Raw genomic sequence first — 6,895 nt, 5'->3', positions numbered from 1 at the left:
CGCAATGACACAGCCCCGTTTTCCTGGAATTCAAGGCGTATGAATAAAATTGCTCCTTTATTCGCTCCTCTATTATTTCTCACTTCATTTTTGACTCTACCTCGGCAGTATTGTTTTCTCAGGAACTATGAAGCATTGAAGCCATAAAAATATCAAATTCCATAAATGGACTGTATACCGAGAAAATAGATCTAGTGCAAAACGAATGTGAAAATGTCTGGGGGAGATTTTAGGGAGCGTGGGTGGAGGCTAGCTGGAATAAGAGGGAGAGAGATATTGGATGTTGAAAGTAAAAACAAGAGAGTAACAGACCAGATATGAGTCAAGAACAAGATGCTTTCCAACTGCCTTGGCCATTGATGATTGTGTGTTTTCTGTTAAGCCATTACTATGACCTTACTACAGAGGTTGTGGGTTCTAATCTCGACTCTACCACGTGGTTGCTGTGTGACCTTGGGAAAGTCAGTTAACTTCTCTGTGCCTCAGTTAAGTCATCTGTAAAATAGGGGTCAAGACTATGAGCCCCATGAGGGACATAGACTATGTCCAACCTGATTAGCTTGTATCTACCCCAGCACTTAGAACAATGCTTGCCATATATATATTTATATAACTTGTACATATTTATTCTATTTTATTTTGTTAATATGTTTTGTTTTGTTCTCTGTCTTCCCCTTCTAGACTGTGAGCCCACTGTTGGGTAGGGACCGTTTCTATATGTTGCCAACTTGTACTTCCCAAGCGCTTAGTACGGTGCTCTGCACACAGTAAGCGCTCAATAAATACGATTGAATGAATGAATGAATATATATCATTATTATTATTATTATATATAATAGCATTTATTAAGCGCTTACTATGTGCAGAGTACTGTTCTAAGCACTGGGGAGGTTACAAGGTGATCAGGTTGTCCCACATGGGGCTCACAGTTTTAATCCCCATTTGACAGATGAGGTAACTGAGGCCCGGAGAAGTTAAGTGACTTACCCAAAGTCACACAGCTGACAATTGGCAGAGCCGGGATTTGAACCTATGACTTCTGACTCCAAAGCCCAGGATCTTTCCACTGAGCCACGCACATAGTAAGTGTTTAACAAATACCACAGTTATTATTATTATTATTATTATTATTATTACATGAATTATTTTGTGTATTAATGATTAAGAAAATATAATTGGGCCTTAAATATCTGTACATTCAATAATAATTATAATGGCATTTGTTAAGTATTTATTCTGTGCCAAGAGCTGTGGTCTGTGCATGGTTGATGTAAGATAGCCAGATCAGACAATCTCTGTCTCACATGTCATAGTGGATAGAGCACAGGCCTGGAGTCAGAAGGTCGTGGGTTCTATTCCCAGCTCCACCGCTTGTCTACTGTGTGACCTTGGACAAGTCGCTTAACTTCTCTGGACCTCAGTTACCACATCTGTAAAATGGGGATTAAGACTGTGTGTCCTATGTGGGACCTCATTCTCACCTGTCCCACCATCAACCCCCGGCCCACGTCCTCCCCCTGGCCTGGAATGCCCTCCCTCCGCACATCCGCCACGCTAGCTCTCTTCCTCCCTTCAAAGCCCTACGGAGAGCTCACCTCCTCCAGGAGGCCTTCCCACACTGAGCCCCCTCCTTCCTCTCCCCATGCCCCCCACCCACCCTCCTTCCCCTCCCCACAGCACCTGTATATATGTTTCTACAGATTTATTCCTCTATTTATTTTACTTGTACATATTTACTGTTCTATTTATTTTGTTAATGATGTGCATTTAGCTTTAATTCTATTTGTTCTGACGCCTTGACACCTGTCTACATGTTTGGTTTTGTCTCTCCCTTCTAGACTGTGAGCCTGTTGTTGGGTAGGGACCGTCTCTATATGTTGCCATCTGGTACTTCCCAAGCGCTTAGTACAGTGCTTACACAGTAAGTGCTCAATAAATACGATTGAATGAATGAATGAATGTGGGACCGGACTAATGTCCAACCCGATTAGCTTGTATTTTGAGAAGCTGCAGGGCTTAATGGAAAGAGCACGGGCCTCGGAGTCATAGGTCATGGGTTCTAATCCCAGCTCCGCCTGTTGTAGGACCTTGGCAAGTCACTTCACTTCTCAGTGCCTCAATTGCTTCATCTGTAAAATGGGGATCAACTCTGTGAGCGCCACGTGGGACAGGACCTGTGTCCAATCTGACTAATTTGTATCTAGCCCAGCGCTTAGAACAGTGCTTTCATAGAGTAAGCACTTAACAAATACCACAGTTATTATTATTATTTACTCCAGCACTTTGAACAGTGCTTGACACATAGTAAGTACTTATCAAATACCCTCATTATTAATAGCAGTAGTATTTCCTGGCCCCCTCCCCTATTCCATGTGAACCGGGGATTGTTCAGTAGAGCTGCTCAGACCCCCAGGGGGTTGGGGAATGATACTGTTCCTTCTGCAATGACCAAACAGTAGCACAGTCTTTACTGGATGCTCGTCGTAGGCATGGAAACTGTCTACCACCCTTATTATATTGCACTCCCCCGAGTGCTTTCCACAGTGCTCTGCTCACAGTAAGTGCTCAATAAATACCACTGATTGAATGCTTGATTCTCAGTGCCTCAGTTACCTCATCTGTAAAATGGGGATCAAGACTGTGAGTCCCATGTGGGATAGGGACTGTGTCCAACCCTATTTGCTTGTATCTACCCCGGTGCTTAGTGCAGTGTCTGGCATATAGTAAGCTCTTCACAAATACCACGATTATTATTATTATCTAAAGAGGAGGGGGAATACGTATTTCATTCCTTTTTACAAATGATGAAACCAAAGCCCAGAGAAGTTTAGTAACTTGCCAAGGTCACATCGCAGGCCAGTAGCAGAGTTGGGGCTATAATAATAATTATTATTATGGTATTTATTAAGTGCTTACAATGTGCCAGGCACTGTTCTAACCTCTGGGGGAGATGCAGGGTAATCAGGTTGTCCCACGTGTGGCTCACACTTTTAATCCCCATTTTCCAGATGAGGTAACTGAGGCACAGAGAAGTGCAGTGACTTGCCCAAGGTCACACAGCAGACAAGTGGAGGAGCCGGGATTAGAACCCATGTCCTCTGACTCCCAAACCTGTGCTCTTTCCACCAAGTCACGCTGCCTCCCTAGAGACTGAGTCCCCGAATCCCCACTCTTTGCTCTTCCCACTAGGACATTCTGTCTGCCTGTAGTAATAAACTACTTCCCAGATTGTTTTCTGACATCTCTGTGCTTCTGTTTCCCTCTCTGGAAAATGGGAATTATGTCCTCTGACATTACTCTCTCTTATATTCTTTGAAACGTATCCAAAGATCTAGATCATAAGATACTGTTGTTTAGCTAAATCCTCCAAGGATACATTTAGTATTCACCGCTTCTAGAAAATACTGGTGGGTAGGCAAGAATAATATTACCTTTTGGGGGACTAGTCCTCGTTTTTAGTTGAAACCCATTGGTTGGGGACATATTCTCACGTCTGTTAACCCTGCAGGAAACCTAGCAGCAGGCATAGAACAAATTTTAACCCAGTGTTTGACTCTGCTGGAGATGAAAACTTTTGAGACTCCAGCCGGAAACACGGACAGTGTCTCTATGGCACAAATCCAATGCCATATTGCAAATTTGTCAGGGACTTTATAGTGCTAATGATGTTTGATTTGTAGGCCAGGTAAATTTAGGAGGGGTTTAATACTAGTACTTTTATTCACCCTAATGTTGGTCTAATGGAAAGAGCGTAGATCAGACTGCTTCGAGTCCCAGCTCCATAGGTAGGGGAATGTCTGTTGGAGCTTATTGAATTGGATGTGGCAATAACCATTCAATCAGTGGTATTTATTGAGTGCTCGCTGTGTGCAGAGTGCTGCTCCAGGAACCTCTGAATCTGGATTCTGATGCTTTATTATGTGGCTTAAGGACAGTCACTACACCACTTCACATTTCATTTCCCCCACTTTGTAAATGGTACTATTCATTCAGTCAATCATAATAATAATAATGGCATTTATTAAGCACTTACTCTGTGCAAAGCACTGTTCTAAGTGCTGGGGAGGTTACAAGGTAATCAGGTTGTCCCTCGGGGGTCTCACAGTCAATCCCCATTTTACAGATGAGGTAGCTGAGATGCAGAGAAGTTAAGTGACTTGCCCAAAGTCACACAGCTGACAATTGGCTGAGCCGGGATTTAAACCCATGACCTCTGACTCTAAAGCCCGTGCTCTTTCCACTGAGCCACGCTGCTTCTCAATCATATTTATTGAGTGTTTATTGTGTGCACAGCACTGCCCAGCCCTGAGAACAGTACTTGGCACATAGTCAGCTCTTAACAAATGCCATTATTATTATAATTATTACTATTATTATTACTAAGCACTTGGGAGAGTACAATACAACAATAAGCAGACACATTCCCTGCTCACAAAGAGCTATTAACCTGAAGCTTATTGCCTGAACAGTCCCAAGTTATCCCCCGGGCCTGGAATGCCCTCCCTCTGCCCATCCGCCAATCTCGCTCTCTTCCTCCCTTCAAGGCCCTGCTGAGAGCTCACCTCCTCCAGGAGGCCTTCCCAGACTGAGCCCCTTCCTTCCTCTCCCCCTCGTCCCCCTCTCCATCCCCCATCTTACCTCCTTCCCTTCCCCACAGCACCTGTATATATGTATATATGTTTGTACATATTTATTACTCTATTTATTTATTTTACCTGTACATATCTATTCTATTTATTTTATTTTGTTAGTATGTTTGGTTTTGTTCTCTGTCTCCCCCTTTTAGACTGTGAGCCCACTGTTGGGTAGGGATTGTCTCTATATGTTGCCAACTTGTACTTCCCAAGCGCTTAGTACAGTGCTCTGCACACAGTAAGCACTCAATAAATATGATTGATTGATTGATTAGGTGAGGTGCCACAGTGCAACTTTGTTCTGTCACATTTATTAACGGCTGGACCACCCTTAGGTGAAAATGGAGCAGATGAAGAACATATTCATATTAGAGAAGCAGCATGGCTCAGGGGAAAGAGCCCAGGCTTGGGAGTCAGAGGTCATGGGTTCTAATCCTGCCACCACAACTTGTCAGCTATGTGACTTTGGGCAGGCCACTTAACTTCTCTGTGTCTCAGTTACCTCATCTGTAAAATGGGGATTAAGATTGTGAACCCCATGTGGGACAACCTGATCACCTTGTAACCCCCCAGCACTTAGAACTGTGCTTTGCACATACTAAGCGCTTAACAAATGCCATCATATTATATTCCTTCTTGTTTATTCCATTGGACTCTTTTTTGGCTATACTCTACCAGGGCAGCCACCAATGTGTACACTTTCCTGCCTAATGGGATCGGTTTATGATGAGTATTAAAGAGTTTTCCAAGAAAGAGTCCAGTGGGGTAGACTACCCATTGTTAGTAGCACATGTTCCTAATGAGCCAATTTGCTTCAGTGCTAAAGATGACTCACCATTCTGAAAGGGAGAGAGGGCCAAAAAGCCTCCAGCTCCATGCCAGTTGAAACTGGCACCCACACAAGTTAAACGGTTTGATTTTCTAAAAAGAAAACACAAATTAAACATGAAAGGTAAACATAAGTTCATGAATGCCACTGCCGTGTTAAGGCTCACAAAATTCATCCCACAGAGAATGTCAATTAGTCTTGGAATTATATTGGTGGACAAAATCCCATAATTCTTTTTTTGTCGGTCTGGCTTAAATATGAGCGATTCAGCATGTTCCTAGGCAAAGAGAATTGGAAGTGTTTATTTTCTAGAGAGGTAGTCAAGTGTGAGTGCATATATTGGACACTAAACAAACCTTAAGTAGCACCCATTTTTTGTGGTTTGGAGAGAGAAAGGGAGTCATATTTTTCACAGATGTCTTACCTGTTGAGGAAACGACTACTGAATCAAGCAGAGAGTCATTTCTAATTCCAAACAGAACAGCACGCAAAAAAGGAAATCTGCTTATGGCAGAAACCCCAGTCCACAGCAGCACAGAACACAATAGCTTGTGGTGGGCAGGGAATAGGTAGTGAGGAAAAAGTCGTTATCATATTGTACTCTCCCAAGTGCTTAGTACATTGTTCTGCACAGAGTCAGTGCTCAGTAAATATGATTGAATGATAGGATGGTCATTTATATTCTATCAGAAAAGGCTATGCCAAACCATGCTTATTTTTCCAAGGAAAAGAAAAAATTTCCACAACCCAAGTTTGAAAGTGAGTCCAGCTGAGCTCACGCTCAATGAAGTCTGAAATAAACGAGAAGGTGCATTAGCCAAATTTGTTTTCTTATAGGTTTCTGCAATGCCAAATTGTCAGAATTTTTCCTCTGATTTATCTTCCTTTATTTCTCTGTCCTACTGCTCTCCAACTCCCCAGTCCCCCTCCTCCCAGGTCATCCCCAGAGCAATTATAAATGAACCGTACTTAAAGCTGTAATGTGGAGGAGAGGGGTTTATTTTGAGCTTTTCTTCTGGGGGAAGGAGATAGGACCAGGCAAGACTGCTGAATTAAATAACTGTCTAATCAACTAGTCACTGCAGGAGGAATTTGAAATGACTGCAAGATGTGTACAAATTGGAGGTAGGTCTTAGAGACTACATTTAGGTGTAGAAAGTGCTTCCAAACTATATTTTAACGGTTGATCAAAACCATTTTTGCCTCTCTGTGCTGTTAGTCTACTGGCAGTTTGCAAAAATGTTAATAAATGTAGAAGAGGTGGGGAAATGGATTCAGCAACAATCCATCAGAAGGCTTTTCCTCTGAAGAGATTTCACACTTTTGGATGCAGAGGTTGAATAATAATAATGATGGTATTTGTTAAGCGCTTACTATGTTCCAGGCACTGTACTAAGCAAAATAGAGAGGTCAGACTAAAAGGCACAATGGA

This window comes from Tachyglossus aculeatus, chromosome 3 (genome assembly GCF_015852505.1).
Source record: "Tachyglossus aculeatus isolate mTacAcu1 chromosome 3, mTacAcu1.pri, whole genome shotgun sequence".
Lineage (NCBI taxonomy): Eukaryota > Metazoa > Chordata > Mammalia > Monotremata > Tachyglossidae > Tachyglossus > Tachyglossus aculeatus.
Note: the sequence above shows the minus strand (reverse complement) of the source record.